The 17,561-nt window shown below is 48.7% G+C and overlaps 1 protein-coding gene and 4 non-coding genes across 10 annotated transcripts in view; all 5 read left to right on the forward strand.

Annotated features, from left to right (window-relative positions):
* TEX14 (testis expressed 14, intercellular bridge forming factor) overlaps window positions 1-17,561 on the forward strand; it is a 2,253,432-nt gene that overhangs the window by 307,515 nt on the left and 1,928,356 nt on the right. The gene's annotated exons all lie outside the window — the stretch shown is intronic.
* LOC144825739 (small nucleolar RNA U3) lies at window positions 2,708-2,925 on the forward strand. The gene has a single exon (XR_013609535.1). It is a non-coding gene; the product is annotated as a small nucleolar RNA U3 (small nucleolar RNA).
* LOC144825731 (small nucleolar RNA U3) lies at window positions 3,493-3,710 on the forward strand. The gene has a single exon (XR_013609528.1). It is a non-coding gene; the product is annotated as a small nucleolar RNA U3 (small nucleolar RNA).
* Window positions 11,332-11,549, forward strand: LOC144825743 (small nucleolar RNA U3). The gene has a single exon (XR_013609539.1). It is a non-coding gene; the product is annotated as a small nucleolar RNA U3 (small nucleolar RNA).
* On the forward strand, window positions 12,117-12,334 carry LOC144825732 (small nucleolar RNA U3). The gene has a single exon (XR_013609529.1). It is a non-coding gene; the product is annotated as a small nucleolar RNA U3 (small nucleolar RNA).

A 17,561-nucleotide genomic window follows, 5' to 3' on the forward strand; every position in this document is an offset into this window, starting at 1 on the left:
GGAAGGACTGGAAGACGGAAACAAACACTGAAAGTTTCCGTTCCTATTCTGATCAATATTAGGATCAAAACTGTCCTGACAAGTACTGATTCCCCAGTGAACGAAATCCTCTGTGCAGGAAACATAAATCGTATTTTGCATGCTTCGATAGTGCAGAGATGCCTAAAGGTTTGTAGGGCCTGGAAAAGCTGCATACGTTGTAACCGGGTGCTAAGACGAGGTGTTGTTCATGTCAACGCTTTCTTGGACCGCCAGCCATTCAGGGTTCATCTCAAAGTAAAACTTTCTGTTATATTCCGTAGCAACTGGATAGCCAGTGGGGTGATTAGCGTGCTCTACAAATACTTATTGATTGTTTTTCCGGGAGGTCTTTCACGACGCTTGACCCCTGGTCGAATGCCATCGTCTTGTTAGGCTCGTAGATGTGAACTGGGGAAGAGTTCCTTTGTTCAGGGAGACTAAAGACATTGCCATACATATGGTCTGTGGTCCAACATTTTAAAATGTAAAGGTAGTTGGTTTCTCCACCTTTTGTTTCCACGCTTGCAACCTTGCCTGGTCGCTTCTCATGCACTAGCAATCAGTGTGACTCTTTCGGCAGATTGACTGTTCATAATCTGGACCAAATATTCTGATTGAAAACGGTCTTCCTGCACAGTCTTGTGGAACCTGCAGTTTTGTGACGAGTTTTCCCAATTTTCCCTCTTTTAAAGCACGGCAGTAACAAAAATGAGTGCAAAATAAGCGCTGGGATGCCTAATAGGTAACCAGGCGCTATACAAAACTCAGAATAATAATAATAAATAGCACTTTGCCTCTGAACATGTAAATCGCTATCAGATAGGAAGTGGAACATCTCGCAAAGATATTTTGGGATGAAGCTTCCAGAAAAATCCCTGGCTCGGACATTAAAATCAAGGCAGTGAACAAGAATAGTTCCTTGACCTCCTACAGTTTTAGCACAGTATGATGTGAAATAAGAGCTCGGGTACGGCTTTGCTTCGACAGAATAAGTGCTCTGGTGATTCAGTCTGATCTGTAGTAAAACAAACTGGGGCAGAATTACAAGCTCCTGTGTTGTTTTTGCGCCGCAGTTGCGTCACGTTTTGTGACTCAGCAGCAGCGTAAAAATGCGGCCCATTTACAACGTGACGCATGTAGGGAGATGCAGCACGTTGTAAAGCCCTGCGTCACATTATACCTGCGTCAGGTATAATGTATGCAGGGTGGGCTTTCCAACTCAAAAAAGCCTCCTAGAAGTGACGCAGTGAAATCTACAAGATTTCACTGTGCCACTTCTAGGATGCCACTGTGTCACATTCTTACTGCTTGAAGCAGGCTTAAGGAGTGACGCAGCACAATGAGGATAGGCCTCTCCCTGCATTGCTGGAGTTGCGTCGTGCTTGCGACACAACTCCAGCAATGCGCGACTTTTGCGTGAACAGATGCGTCAGAATTTTTGACGCATCTGTCAATCCTTGCGCCATGGTGCGCCATATTGTAAATACGGTGCATCCATAGTGGCGCAAGGGTTTCTCAAAGCGCCTCAGGGAAAGTGACACATCTTCACAGATGCGTTACTTTCTCGTAAATCTGTCCCACTCTTCGCGCAGTTTGACTATGCATTGCCATCTTGAAATGGTAATAGTGCTCATTTAGTGCAGTGCAGAAAACTGTGGAAGTAATGCTAGATTGTCTTTGCTGTGAGTTTACCAACTGGTTCTCTTAATTTTTCAATAAGTAAAAATGTGTTTGTTGCTGTGAGCCCAAGCACGAAACAAAACTATATGGCTACGCTTTGTTTACCTGTTTGAACTTTAACTTTAACACATTAGTCCTCTGTCTGTTTCGGGAACAGTGAGCAAGGAATCCGTGGGCCTCATTTATGAGGCCTTGCGTCAGTTTTGCGCTTCCGATGCGTCACTTTTTGTGACGCATCGGCGGCGTAAAACATGCCTCCTGTTGCGCACTATTTACAAAGTGACGCATCTAAGCAGATGCGTCACTTTGTAAACCCCTGCGCTACAGTATACCTGCGTCAGGTATAATGTATGCAGAGGGGGCGTTCCCCCGCAAAAAGCCTCGTAATAGTGACGCAGTGAAATCTTTGAGATTTCACTGCGTCACTTTTAGGACGCTGTTGCGTCAAAATCTTGCGCCTGCCTCACAGCAGGCGTAAGACTGACGCAATCCCTTTCACATGGGGTTTTCCCCATATGAAAGGACGCATTGCTGTAGTTGCGTCACTTTTGTGACACACCCCAGCAATGCGTGACTTTTGTGCTTACAGATACGTCAGAAATACTGACGTATCTGTAACTCCTTGCGACATGATGCGTCATACTGTAAATATGACACATCATTGGTGTCGCAAGGAGGACGCAGTGAAAAGTGACGCATCGCTGTTTTCACGCAGCGATGCGTCACTTTTTATAAATGAGGCCCCGTGTGTGTAAAGAAAAGGCAGGCTGAATGTGATTGGTTGCGGATTTCGATTATGCAGATTTTTAAAGCAGTGAGTCACCCAGGGTCTACTGAGAATGCTTTATTGTGAAGAAAGCGTCTGCCTGTGCACCTTTAGATTGTAATTTTGTGGCGTTATACAGCCATATGTTTTTGTTGGAGTTGATGATGCCAAACCTTTTCTTACTGTACGTAAGAAGGGGTTTTACTTTCTCTGTCCGTGTGAGCAGCAGTCGTTTGTATTAAGACTATACTTTCAGGGATCATTTCTATAGTGCTTAACTGAGGAAATGTGTTGGAAAGTGTCTGGTCTTCGCTAACCACGAGGAAGAGTTGAAGTGTTTCTTTCTGAGCGCGAAACGAGTGGACAGTGTTGCATTCATGCAGCTGCTGTTTGCTATTGATGACCGTTCCTCTCTCCCTTGCAGGAGAGCTGGAGGAAAGAAACACAAACTGAGTGGTTAGCTCCATATTGCAGTGTAAGAAAGTTGATTGAGTCAATTCTGTAATTCGTTTTGAAATTGCTGACAGTGGCTATAGATGGGGATTGTGCATGTGGGATGAAAACGTTTGAGCTTTCCTGCACTTGTTTATCCAACAGGTTTTTTTTTCGAAAAGGATGTCTTCTCTTTAATTTAGTACGTTCGATTACATGCGCCCAAAGAGGACTCTTCAAATGGACCCTGAACAAATGTTATCAAACCTTTCCTGTTTGAACTTTCACACTGTAGTCCTCTGTCTGTTTCGGGAACAGTGAGCAGGGAATCCGTGTGTGTAAAGAAAAGGCAGGCTGAATGTGATTGGTTGCTGATTTCGATTATGCAGATTTTTAAAGCAGTGAGTCACCCAGGATCTACTGAGAATGCGTTATTGCGAAGAAAGCGTCTACCTGTGCACCTTTAGATTGTTATTTTGTGGTGTTTTAAAGCCATATGTTTTTGTTGGAGTTAATGATGCCGAACCTTTTCTTACTGTACGTAAAAAGGGGTTTTACTTTCTCTGTCCGTGTGAGCAGCAGTCGTTTGTGTTAAGACTATACTTTCAGGGATCATTTCTATAGTTCTTAACTGAGGAAATGTGTTCGAAAGTGTCTGGTCTTCGCTAACCACGAGGAAGAGTTGAAGTGTTTCCTTCTGAGCGCGAAGCGAGTGGACAGTGTTGCATTTATGCAGCTGCTGTTTGCTATTGATGACCGTTCCTCTCTCCCTTACAGGAGAGTTGGAGGAAGGCAACACAAACTGAGTGGTTAGCTCCATATTATAGTTTAAGAAAGATGATTGAGTCAATTCTGTATTTCGTTTTTAAGTTGATGACGGTGGCTATGGATGGGGTTTGTGCATGTGGGATGAAAACGTTTGAGCCGGGGATTCGCCACGCATCTGCCCATCCGCGCGCCACAGTGCGCCTCATTGTAAATTTGGCGCATCAGTGGTGGCGTAGGGGTGGGCAGATGCGTCGCAACTCTTCTGGCGTGTATCTGCGGATTAGCAGAGATGCGCCATAAGTCGTAAATCTGCCCCCCACTCTCCACCCATTTAACACATTCTCGGTTCAGAGTAACGCAAAGCAGAGAATTGCTGCTGCCTTGCGTTTTTCGGGATAATAGGCCTCGCAGACATTTTCCAGGGGGCCAAAAAGTTTGGCCTGTCATGTGACCAAGGGTCGCATTCATGCCAGCAGGATGGCAGATGTTGTTCATGTATAATAGCAACCCAGGCCGCACAGACGATGAACATAACAACTGACTTACCTCCTGGTTCACTATTTGCATTGCAGGGTTGGAGGAAGCATGAATGTTTATTGAATGCTTCTCAATGCACTGATATACTTAGGTGAAACGTTTCTGCATATGGAAGGAAGGCAAGTTTTTTCGTTTTTTTTAGAGACTGTCACATTTCTTTCACGTTTGTTGCAAGATGTCTTTAAAAAGAATATGTTCCTTAAATTCATCGGTGCAGGACACCTTCACTTCTTTTCTTTTACTTTAGTTAATAAGTTACTTTAGTTGTAAATAAATGCTTAGCTCTTTAATTACCATCTTTCGGACTATTAGTGCTCCGTCAAGTAAACAGTAGCCCGGTGCTGCTGTACACCAGGGAGCCACATGTAAAGGTCAGGAGAGCTGCTTGCGGCTCCTCGGCCATACTTTAAGCATCACTGCTCTAGATTTACTTAGCCATGCAATGCCACGCAAGGTGGCCTTCCGCGACTTAGTAAATCTTAGTGAAGCCCTGGCGTTGCCTAACGCTGTCTTGCATGAGGCAATGACAACGCAAGGGCTTCATAAATCTGGGCCCTTGTGTATGGGCTATCTTTAGAGCTTAGACTTCTGCCAGACAATTAGTGATGCACAATGATTTATCGCTGTGCCAAATTGACTGTTGAAAGGGGCTTTCTAATGCTATTTAGACTAAAAACAAGAGTAACATTATGGTCACGGGTCCAAAAACGTATACGGCCCAAGCGGATCTTAGACTGGTGCGGATGAAGGACGCCTTCTTGGTCATTTGCTAAGTTTTTGTGCGGGCCCTCCCGTGGCACAAATTTGCGTACGCGTAAAGGATTGCGTCTGTTTACTTATCATCACAAAAGCCCTTCTTGGCATCGCAAAACCGTGCAGCTCCCCACAAGCGCCAGCACACCCGTTAGTGTAGCAAGGGCTTGATGTCTTAGACTATTGGAATTTTGCTAGATTTATTTGGGAGAGTGAAGTTGCAGCGAAAAAAGAATGGTTGGAATAAGCCACCTGCTCCAACATTCTAGCGAACGTCATTATTGTGGCGCTCCCCTGTTTAATTTAGAGCATTGCTACATCATTGACCGGAACGTTGAGATATCATTATAGCCGTTCTGCCTCGTCTGTCACATTGCTTACATTCTCTGTCCCCTCGCTTCTGTCAACTCGACTAGAGATCATTTAATCAATCAATCAATCAAGAGTATTTGTAAAGCGTGCTACTCACCCGCTAGGGTCTCAAGGCGCTGGGGGGGGGGGGGGGGGGGGGAGGCTGCTACTGTTCGAAAAGACAGGTCTTGAGTTGCTTCCTGAAGGAGAGATGGTCCTGGGTGAGTCGTAGGTGGGTGGGGAGGGTGTTCCAGGTCTTGGCCGCCAGGTAGGTGAAGGTTCTTCCTCCGGTGGTGGTTCTGCGGATCCGTGGGACTGTGGCGAGGGCGAGGCTGGCGGAGCGGAGCTGGCGGGTTGGCGTGTAGAACGTGAGGCGGTTGTTGAGGTATTCGGGGCCCAAGTCGTGGAGAGCCTTGTTTGCGTGGGTGAGGAGTCTGAACGTGATCCTCTTGCTGACGGGGAGCCAGTGCAGGTCCCTCAGGTGGGCGGAGATGTGGTTGTGTCGGGGGATGTCCAAGACGAGTCGTGCTGAGGCGTTCTGGATGCGCTGGAGTCTTTTCTGTAGTTTGGCGGTGGTCCCAGCGTAGAGGGCGTTCCCGTAGTCCAGACGGCTGGTGACGAGGGCCTGGGTAATCGTTTTCCTGGTTCCAGTGGGGATCCAGCGGAAGATCTTACGGAGCACGCGGAGTGTGTTGAAGCAGGAGGAGGTAACGGCGTTAACTTGCCTGGCCATCGTGAGGGAGGAGTCAAGGATGAAGCCCAGGTTGCGTGCGTGGTCCGTGGGCTTGGGTGGGGGGCCCAGAGCAGTGGGCCACCAGGAGTCGTCCCAGGCGGAGATGGATGGGCTGAGGATGAGGACTTCCGTCTTGTCTGAGTTCAGTTTCAGGCGGCTGAGTTTCAGGCGGCTGAGCTTCATCCAGTCTGCGATGTCTTTCATTCCGTCCTGGAAGCTGGCTCTGGTGGAGGTGGGGTCGTTGGTGAGGGAGAGGATCAGTTGGGTATCGTCGGCGTAGGAGATGATGTTGAGGTGCTTGCGTGCGATGGCTGCGAGGGGGCTCATGTAGACGTTGAAGAGGGTGGGGCTGAGCGAGGAGTCTTGAGGTACGCTGCAGATGATCTTGGTGGCTTCTACGAGGAAGGGCGGGAGACGGACTCTTTGGGTTCTGTCGGAAAGGAAGGAGGTGATCCATTCCAGGGCCTTTCCTTGGATCCCGGCGTGGCGGAGGCGGGTTGTCAGGGTGCGGCGGCAGACCGCGTCGAACGCAGCCGAAAGGTCGAGCAGGATGAGGGCGGCGGTTTCTCCGTTGTCCAGCAGGGTCCGGATGCCGTCGGTGGCCGCGATGAGGGCCGTCTCGGTGCTGTGGTTCGCTCGGAATCCTGACTGCGATGGGTCGAGGGAGCCGATCATCTCCAGGAAGGCTGTCAGCTGTTTGTTGACGGTTTTCTCGATGACTTTTGCAGGGAAGGGGAGGAGCGAGATGGGGCGGAAGTTCTTGAGGTCTGAGGGGTCCGCGGTGGGTTTCTTCAGGAGGGCGCTGATCTCTGCGTGCTTCCAGCTCTCCTGGAAGGTGGCGGATATGAAGGAGTTGTTGATGATGTCCCGAAGTTTGGGTGCGATGATGGAGTCGGCTTTGTTGAAGATGTGGTGTGGGCATGGATCGGCTGGGGAGCCCGCGTGGATGGTGTTCATCGTGTGGGTGGTATCTTCCATGCTGACCTGAGTCCAGGCGCACAGGGTGGTGGTGGGGGGTGTAGGTTCGGTGGTGGTGTACGAGTTCTGAGCGCCGAAGCTGTCGTGTATGTCGACGATCTTACGGTGAAAAAAGGTGGCCAGTGAGTTGCAGAGGTCTTGAGAAGGCGTGATGTCGTTGTTGCTGGCGTTGGGGTTGGAGAGCTCTTTCTCGACGTTGAAGAGTTCCCTGCTGTTGTGGGTGTTGTTGTCCAGTCGATCTCTGAAGGATGACCTTTTGGTGGTGCCGATCAGCTGGTGGTATTTGCGGGTGGCGTTCTTGAGGGCTGTCATGTTATCCGTTGACTGGTTGTGGCGCCAGGCTTTCTCGAGGTCACGTCAGGATTTCTTGGAGTCTTTGAGATCGTTGGTGAACCACGCGGCTTTCTTGCTGTTGAGGGTGCTGGGTGCTGGGAGGGTTTTTCAGTGGAGCAAGGGTGTCAGCGCAGTCGGTGATCCACTGTGTGAGGTTGCGGGCTCCTTCGTTGGGGTCCGTGGTGTTGGTGGGAGGGTTTAGGCTCAAGGAGGTGGTGAGTTGGTCGGTGGTGATCTTGCTCCAGCATCTTCGGGGGGTTTGTTGAGGGCGGTGGTGGGTCGTTGTTTTCCTGAAGTTGAAGTGTACGCAGCTGTGGTCGGTCTAGTGGAGCTCGGTGGTGTGGCTGAAGGAGATGTGGTTGCTGGAGGAGAAGACGGGGTCGAGCGTGTGGCCGGCGTAATGGGTGGGGGTGTTGACCAGTTGCTTGAATCTGAGGTTGGCGAGGTTGTCTAGTAGGGCGGTGGTGTTGTTGTCCTGGTCATTCTCCCGGTGGAAGTTGAGGTCTCCTAGGAGGATGTAGTCGGGGGAGGCGATAATTGTAGGCCCCTATAGTGTTGTCATATTCAATATATGCAATATTAGAACGCTGGGAACTTGAGAGTTTTATTGAGAAAATGGGAATGTCAGCTAGTGGTAAACTGTATTTAAAAAAAAAAACCTGCGCCTTGAAAGTTCAAACGCTGTAATGCGTAGAACCGCAGAAGACACCCTTTTGAATTGCCAACGTGCACTAAAGCCAGGGAAACGATGTGGCTGGGTTGGCGGTAGAACATGAATTGGTGAAGTTGGCAGTCTGACGGCATGCCAGGTGAGTGCCTCGAAACTTCACCTCATCTTGCCTTTGTAAAGGTTGGGCATAGCCTGACGTCCTTCCCAGCCACGGATCGCATTATTAAAAAAACAAAAGAAAGTGACCCTAAATTGTGGTAGCCTTCTAGCCTGCCGCAAGAGGCCATGTGGACAGTTTCTGGCCCCCTTCCTTAATTTTTGCTCTTGCCTTCAATTTCAACCTAGCATGGCGAAGCAAGGCTTTAGTTAGCGGCTTAGACCATAGCGGCAGGTTTTAAGATAATATCTTATCTGCTGAGAGCTTAGCCAGGTGGGGGTAAAGAATACTGCTGTGATGTCCTCCTGTGCCATTGGGACAGATTGGCATAGCGTTATAAAAAGTTTCGTCTTGATATGTAATGAAGGAAGAAGTTGGAAATAGTGTTTGTAGGTGTCACAAAGTTGTTGCAAAAAATTCCTGATCTGAACAGGAAGGGAATGGACAGAGTTGCGTTTGTGGAACAGCTAACTGCTATAAATGGATGCTCCTTTGTTCATTTGAGGAAGGACTGGAAGACGGAAACAAACACTGAAAGTTTCCGTTCCTATTCTGATCAATATTAGGATCAAAACTGTCCTGACAAGTACTGATTCCCCAGTGAACGAAATCCTCTGTGCAGGAAACATAAATCGTATTTTGCATGCTTCGATAGTGCAGAGATGCCTAAAGGTTTGTAGGGCCTGGAAAAGCTGCATACGTTGTAACCGGGTGCTAAGACGAGGTGTTGTTCATGTCAACGCTTTCTTGGACCGCCAGCCATTCAGGGTTCATCTCAAAGTAAAACTTTCTGTTATATTCCGTAGCAACTGGATAGCCAGTGGGGTGATTAGCGTGCTCTACAAATACTTATTGATTGTTTTTCCGGGAGGTCTTTCACGACGCTTGACCCCTGGTCGAATGCCATCGTCTTGTTAGGCTCGTAGATGTGAACTGGGGAAGAGTTCCTTTGTTCAGGGAGACTAAAGACATTGCCATACATATGGTCTGTGGTCCAACATTTTAAAATGTAAAGGTAGTTGGTTTCTCCACCTTTTGTTTCCACGCTTGCAACCTTGCCTGGTCGCTTCTCATGCACTAGCAATCAGTGTGACTCTTTCGGCAGATTGACTGTTCATAATCTGGACCAAATATTCTGATTGAAAACGGTCTTCCTGCACAGTCTTGTGGAACCTGCAGTTTTGTGACGAGTTTTCCCAATTTTCCCTCTTTTAAAGCACGGCAGTAACAAAAATGAGTGCAAATAGCACTTTGCCTCTGAACATGTAAATCGCTATCAGATAGGAAGTGGAACATCTCGCAAAGATATTTTGGGATGAAGCTTCCAGAAAAATCCCTGTCTTGGCTCGGACATTAAAATCAAGGCAGTGAACAAGAATAGTTCCATGACCTCCTACAGTTTTAGCACAGTATGATGTGAAATAAGAGCTCGGGTACGGCTTTGCTTCGACAGAATAAGTGCTCTGGTGATTCAGTCTGATCTGTAGTAAAACAAACTGGGGCAGAATTACAAGCTCCTGTGTCGTTTTTGCGCCGCAGTTGCGTCACGCTTTGTGACTCAGCAGCAGCGTAAAAATGCGGCCCATTTACAACGTGACGCATGTAGGGAGATGCAGCACGTTGTAAAGCCCTGCGTCACATTATACCTGCGTCAGGTATAATGTATGCAGGGTGGGCTTTCCAACTCAAAAAAGCCTCCTAGAAGTGACGCAGTGAAATCTACAAGATTTCACTGTGCCACTTCTAGGATGCCACTGTGTCACATTCTTACTGCTTGAAGCAGGCTTAAGGAGTGACGCAGCACAATGAGGATAGGCCTCTCCCTGCATTGCTGGAGTTGCGTCGTGCTTGCGACACAACTCCAGCAATGCGCGACTTTTGCATGAACAGATGCGTCAGAATTTTTGACGCATCTGTCAATCCTTGCGCCATGGTGCGCCATATTGTAAATACGGTGCATCCATAGTGGCGCAAGGGTTTCTCAAAGTGCCTCAGGGAAAGTGACACATCTTCACAGATGCGTTACTTTCTCGTAAATCTGTCCCACTCTTCGCGCAGTCTGACTATGCATTGCCATCTTGAAATGGTAATAGTGCTCATTTAGTGCAGTGCAGAAAACTGTGGAAGTAATGCTAGATTGTCTTTGCTGTGAGTTTACCAACTGGTTCTCTTAATTTTTCAATAAGTAAAAATGTGTTTGTTGCTGTGAGCCCAAGCACGAAACAAAACTATATGGCTACGCTTTGTTTACCTGTTTGAACTTTAACTTTAACACATTAGTCCTCTGTCTGTTTCGGGAACAGTGAGCAAGGAATCCGTGGGCCTCATATATGAGGCCTTGCGTCAGTTTTGCGCTTCCGATGCGTCACTTTTTGTGACGCATCGGCGGCGTAAAACATGCCTCCTGTTGCGCACTATTTACAAAGTGACGCATCTAAGCAGATGCGTCACTTTGTAAACCCCTGCGCTACAGTATACCTGCGTCAGGTATAATGTATGCAGAGGGGGCGTTCCCCCGCAAAAAGCCTCGTAATAGTGACGCAGTGAAATCTTTGAGATTTCACTGCGTCACTTTTAGGACGCTGTTGCGTCAAAATCTTGCGCCTGCCTCACAGCAGGCGTAAGACTGACGCAATCCCTTTCACATGGGGTTTTCCCCATATGAAAGGACGCATTGCTGTAGTTGCGTCACTTTTGTGACACACCCCAGCAATGCGTGACTTTTGTGCTTACAGATACGTCAGAAATACTGACGTATCTGTAACTCCTTGCGACATGATGCGTCATACTGTAAATATGACACATCATTGGTGTCGCAAGGAGGACGCAGTGAAAAGTGACGCATCGCTGTTTTCACGCAGCGATGCGTCACTTTTTATAAATGAGGCCCCGTGTGTGTAAAGAAAAGGCAGGCTGAATGTGATTGGTTGCGGATTTCGATTATGCAGATTTTTAAAGCAGTGAGTCACCCAGGGTCTACTGAGAATGCTTTATTGTGAAGAAAGCGTCTGCCTGTGCACCTTTAGATTGTAATTTTGTGGCGTTATACAGCCATATGTTTTTGTTGGAGTTGATGATGCCAAACCTTTTCTTACTGTACGTAAGAAGGGGTTTTACTTTCTCTGTCCGTGTGAGCAGCAGTCGTTTGTATTAAGACTATACTTTCAGGGATCATTTCTATAGTGCTTAACTGAGGAAATGTGTTGGAAAGTGTCTGGTCTTCGCTAACCATGAGGAAGAGTTGAAGTGTTTCTTTCTGAGCGCGAAACGAGTGGACAGTGTTGCATTCATGCAGCTGCTGTTTGCTATTGATGACCGTTCCTCTCTCCCTTGCAGGAGAGCTGGAGGAAAGAAACACAAACTGAGTGGTTAGCTCCATATTGCAGTGTAAGAAAGTTGATTGAGTCAATTCTGTAATTCGTTTTGAAATTGCTGACAGTGGCTATAGATGGGGATTGTGCATGTGGGATGAAAACGTTTGAGCTTTCCTGCACTTGTTTATCCAGCAGGTTTTTTTTTCGAAAAGGATGTCTTCTCTTTAATTTGATACGTTCGATTACATGCGCCCAAAGAGGACTCTTCAAATGGACCCTGAACAAATGTTATCAAACCTTTCCTGTTTGAACTTTCACACTGTAGTCCTCTGTCTGTTTCGGGAACAGTGAGCAGGGAATCCGTGTGTGTAAAGAAAAGGCAGGCTGAATGTGATTGGTTGCTGATTTCGATTATGCAGATTTTTAAAGCAGTGAGTCACCCAGGATCTACTGAGAATGCGTTATTGCGAAGAAAGCGTCTACCTGTGCACCTTTAGATTGTTATTTTGTGGTGTTTTAAAGCCATATGTTTTTGTTGGAGTTAATGATGCCGAACCTTTTCTTACTGTACGTAAAAAGGGGTTTTACTTTCTCTGTCCGTGTGAGCAGCAGTCGTTTGTGTTAAGACTATACTTTCAGGGATCATTTCTATAGTTCTTAACTGAGGAAATGCGTTCGAAAGTGTCTGGTCTTCGCTAACCACGAGGAAGAGTTGAAGTGTTTCCTTCTGAGCGCGAAGCGAGTGGACAGTGTTGCATTTATGCAGCTGCTGTTTGCTATTGATGACCGTTCCTCTCTCCCTTACAGGAGAGTTGGAGGAAGGCAACACAAACTGAGTGGTTAGCTCCATATTATAGTTTAAGAAAGATGATTGAGTCAATTCTGTATTTCGTTTTTAAGTTGATGACAGTGGCTATGGATGGGGTTTGTGCATGTGGGATGAAAACGTTTGAGCCGGGGATTCGCCACGCATCTGCCCATCCGCGCGCCACAGTGCGCCTCATTGTAAATTTGGCGCATCAGTGGTGGCGTAGGGGTGGGCAGATGCGTCGCAACTCTTCTGGCGTATCTCTGCTGATTAGCAGAGATGCGCCATAAGTCGTAAATCTGCCCCCCACTCTCCACCCATTTAACACATTCTCGGTTCAGAGTAACGCAAAGCAGAGAATTGCTGCTGCCTTGCGTTTTTCGGGATAATAGGCCTCGCAGACATTTTCCAGGGGGCCAAAAAGTTTGGCCTGTCATGTGACCAAGGGTCGCATTCATGCCAGCAGGATGGCAGATGTTGTTCATGTATAATAGCAACCCAGGCCGCACAGACGATGAACATAACAACTGACTTACCTCCTGGTTCACTATTTGCATTGCAGGGTTGGAGGAAGCATGAATGTTTATTGAATGCTTCTCAATGCACTGATATACTTAGGTGAAACGTTTCTGCATATGGAAGGAAGGCAAGTTTTTTCGTTTTTTTTAGAGACTGTCACATTTCTTTCACGTTTGTTGCAAGATGTCTTTAAAAAGAATATGGGGCATATTACCAACAACTAGCGATAATTTTTGTCTCTAACTTGTTTAGAGACAAAAATTATCGCCGCACATCGGCGATTTTTATCGCAGATAAACCTTGCTATTAGCAAGGTTTATCGCAAATGCGATAAAAAACGGCCGCAATGCATGAATATCGCTGAAAAGTCAGCGACATTCATGCATTATCGAGCAAATGCTCTTAGCCATGTTATCCACCTCCCATTGGATAACATGGTGAAGAACTGCTCAGGGCAGGTGTTAGCTTTTGAAAATATTCGCGCTTAGCGCGAATATCTCCAAAAGTTGGTAATAGGAGATAGCGATGTTAGCGACTGTTTCCAGTCGCTAACATCTTGGCACGCCCACTTTGCATGTCATTAGTGATAAATATCACTGACATGCAAAGCTATCTCCTATTAGCTGTCACTAACTGGTGTTAGCGGCAGCTTGGTAATAGGGAGATAATTTTATCTCCGCTTTCTTGGCTTTTAAAGCCAAAAAAGCGGAGATAAACCCCTTGATAATATACCCCTATGTTCCTTAAATTCATCGGTGCAGGACACCTTCACTTCTTTTCTTTTACTTTAGTTAATATGTTACTTTAGTTGTAAATAAATGCTTAGCTCTTTAATTACCATCTTTCGGACTATTAGTGCTCCGTCAAGTAAACAGTAGCCCGGTGCTGCTGTACACCAGGGAGCCACATGTAAAGGTCAGGAGAGCTGCTTGCGGCTCCTCGGCCATACTTTAAGCATCACTGCTCTAGATTTACTTAGCCATGCAATGCCACGCAAGGTGGCCTTCCGCGACTTAGTAAATCTTAGTGAAGCCCTGGCGTTGCCTAACGCTGTCTTGCATGAGGCAATGACAACGCAAGGGCTTCATAAATCTGGGCCCTTGTGTATGGGCTATCTTTAGAGCTTAGACTTCTGCCAGACAATTAGTGATGCACAATGATTTATCGCTGTGCCAAATTGACTGTTGAAAGGGGCTTTCTAATGCTATTTAGACTAAAAACAAGAGTAACATTATGGTCACGGGTCCAAAAACGTATACGGCCCAAGCGGATCTTAGACTGGTGCGGATGAAGGACGCCTTCTTGGTCATTTGCTAAGTTTTTGTGCGGGCCCTCCCGTGGCACAAATTTGCGTACGCGTAAAGGATTGCGTCTGTTTACTTATCATCACAAAAGCCCTTCTTGGCATCGCAAAACCGTGCAGCTCCCCACAAGCGCCAGCACACCCGTTAGTGTAGCAAGGGCTTGATGTCTTAGACTATTGGAATTTTGCTACATTTATTTGGGAGAGTGAAGTTGCAGCGATCAAAGAATGGTTGGAATAAGCCACCTGCTCCAACATTCTAGCGAACGTCATTATTGTGGCGCTCCCCTGTTTAATTTAGAGCATTGCTACATCATTGACCGGAACGTTGAGATATCATTATAGCCGTTCTGCCTCGTCTGTCACATTGCTTACATTCTCTGTCCCCTCGCTTCTGTCAACTCGACTAGAGATCATTTAATCAATCAATCAATCAAGAGTATTTGTAAAGCGTGCTACTCACCCGCTAGGGTCTCAAGGCGCTGGGGGGGGGGGGGGAGGGGGGGAGGCTGCTACTGTTCGAAAAGACAGGTCTTGAGTTGCTTCCTGAAGGAGAGATGGTCCTGGGTGAGTCGTAGGTGGGTGGGGAGGGTGTTCCAGGTCTTGGCCGCCAGGTAGGTGAAGGTTCTTCCTCCGGTGGTGGTTCTGCGGATCCGTGGGACTGTGGCGAGGGCGAGGCTGGCGGAGCGGAGCTGGCGGGTTGGCGTGTAGAACGTGAGGCGGTTGTTGAGGTATTCGGGGCCCAAGTCGTGGAGAGCCTTGTTTGCGTGGGTGAGGAGTCTGAACGTGATCCTCTTGCTGACGGGGAGCCAGTGCAGGTCCCTCAGGTGGGCGGAGATGTGGTTGTGTCGGGGGATGTCCAAGACGAGTCGTGCTGAGGCGTTCTGGATGCGCTGGAGTCTTTTCTGTAGTTTGGCGGTGGTCCCAGCGTAGAGGGCGTTCCCGTAGTCCAGACGGCTGGTGACGAGGGCCTGGGTAATCGTTTTCCTGGTTCCAGTGGGGATCCAGCGGAAGATCTTACGGAGCACGCGGAGTGTGTTGAAGCAGGAGGAGGTAACGGCGTTAACTTGCCTGGCCATCGTGAGGGAGGAGTCAAGGATGAAGCCCAGGTTGCGTGCGTGGTCCGTGGGCTTGGGTGGGGGGCCCAGAGCAGTGGGCCACCAGGAGTCGTCCCAGGCGGAGATGGATGGGCTGAGGATGAGGACTTCCGTCTTGTCTGAGTTCAGTTTCAGGCGGCTGAGTTTCAGGCGGCTGAGCTTCATCCAGTCTGCGATGTCTTTCATTCCGTCCTGGAAGCTGGCTCTGGTGGAGGTGGGGTCGTTGGTGAGGGAGAGGATCAGTTGGGTATCGTCGGCGTAGGAGATGATGTTGAGGTGCTTGCGTGCGATGGCTGCGAGGGGGCTCATGTAGACGTTGAAGAGGGTGGGGCTGAGCGAGGAGTCTTGAGGTACGCTGCAGATGATCTTGGTGGCTTCTACGAGGAAGGGCGGGAGACGGACTCTTTGGGTTCTGTCGGAAAGGAAGGAGGTGATCCATTCCAGGGCCTTTCCTTGGATCCCGGCGTGGCGGAGGCGGGTTGTCAGGGTGCGGCGGCAGACCGCGTCGAACGCAGCCGAAAGGTCGAGCAGGATGAGGGCGGCGGTTTCTCCGTTGTCCAGCAGGGTCCGGATGCCGTCGGTGGCCGCGATGAGGGCCGTCTCGGTGCTGTGGTTCGCTCGGAATCCTGACTGCGATGGGTCGAGGGAGCCGATCATCTCCAGGAAGGCTGTCAGCTGTTTGTTGACGGTTTTCTCGATGACTTTTGCAGGGAAGGGGAGGAGCGAGATGGGGCGGAAGTTCTTGAGGTCTGAGGGGTCCGCGGTGGGTTTCTTCAGGAGGGCGCTGATCTCTGCGTGCTTCCAGCTCTCCTGGAAGGTGGCGGATATGAAGGAGTTGTTGATGATGTCCCGAAGTTTGGGTGCGATGATGGAGTCGGCTTTGTTGAAGATGTGGTGTGGGCATGGATCGGCTGGGGAGCCCGCGTGGATGGTGTTCATCGTGTGGGTGGTATCTTCCATGCTGACCTGAGTCCAGGCGCACAGGGTGGTGGTGGGGGGTGTAGGTTCGGTGGTGGTGTACGAGTTCTGAGCGCCGAAGCTGTCGTGTATGTCGACGATCTTACGGTGAAAAAAGGTGGCCAGTGAGTTGCAGAGGTCTTGAGAAGGCGTGATGTCGTTGTTGCTGGCGTTGGGGTTGGAGAGCTCTTTCTCGACGTTGAAGAGTTCCCTGCTGTTGTGGGTGTTGTTGTCCAGTCGATCTCTGAAGGATGACCTTTTGGTGGTGCCGATCAGCTGGTGGTATTTGCGGGTGGCGTTCTTGAGGGCTGTCATGTTATCCGTTGACTGGTTGTGGCGCCAGGCTTTCTCGAGGTCACGTCAGGATTTCTTGGAGTCTTTGAGATCGTTGGTGAACCACGCGGCTTTCTTGCTGTTGAGGGTGCTGGGTGCTGGGAGGGTTTTTCAGTGGAGCAAGGGTGTCAGCGCAGTCGGTGATCCACTGTGTGAGGTTGCGGGCTCCTTCGTTGGGGTCCGTGGTGTTGGTGGGAGGGTTTAGGCTCAAGGAGGTGGTGAGTTGGTCGGTGGTGATCTTGCTCCAGCATCTTCGGGGGGTTTGTTGAGGGCGGTGGTGGGTCGTTGTTTTCCTGAAGTTGAAGTGTACGCAGCTGTGGTCGGTCTAGTGGAGCTCGGTGGTGTGGCTGAAGGAGATGTGGTTGCTGGAGGAGAAGACGGGGTCGAGCGTGTGGCCGGCGTAATGGGTGGGGGTGTTGACCAGTTGCTTGAATCTGAGGTTGGCGAGGTTGTCTAGTAGGGCGGTGGTGTTGTTGTCCTGGTCATTCTCCCGGTGGAAGTTGAGGTCTCCTAGGAGGATGTAGTCGGGGGAGGCGATAATTGTAGGCCCCTATAGTGTTGTCATATTCAATATATGCAATATTAGAACGCTGGGAACTTGAGAGTTTTATTGAGAAAATGGGAATGTCAGCTAGTGGTAAACTGTATTTAAAAAAAAAAACCTGCGCCTTGAAAGTTCAAACGCTGTAATGCGTAGAACCGCAGAAGACACCCTTTTGAATTGCCAACGTGCACTAAAGCCAGGGAAACGATGTGGCTGGGTTGGCGGTAGAACATGAATTGGTGAAGTTGGCAGTCTGACGGCATGCCAGGTGAGTGCCTCGAAACTTCACCTCATCTTGCCTTTGTAAAGGTTGGGCATAGCCTGACGTCCTTCCCAGCCACGGATCGCATTATTAAAAAAACAAAAGAAAGTGACCCTAAATTGTGGTAGCCTTCTAGCCTGCCGCAAGAGGCCATGTGGACAGTTTCTGGCCCCCTTCCTTAATTTTTGCTCTTGCCTTCAATTTCAACCTAGCATGGCGAAGCAAGGCTTTAGTTAGCGGCTTAG

Source organism: Lissotriton helveticus, chromosome 3_1, assembly GCF_964261635.1.
Source record: "Lissotriton helveticus chromosome 3_1, aLisHel1.1, whole genome shotgun sequence".
Classification (NCBI taxonomy): Eukaryota; Metazoa; Chordata; class Amphibia; order Caudata; family Salamandridae; genus Lissotriton; species Lissotriton helveticus.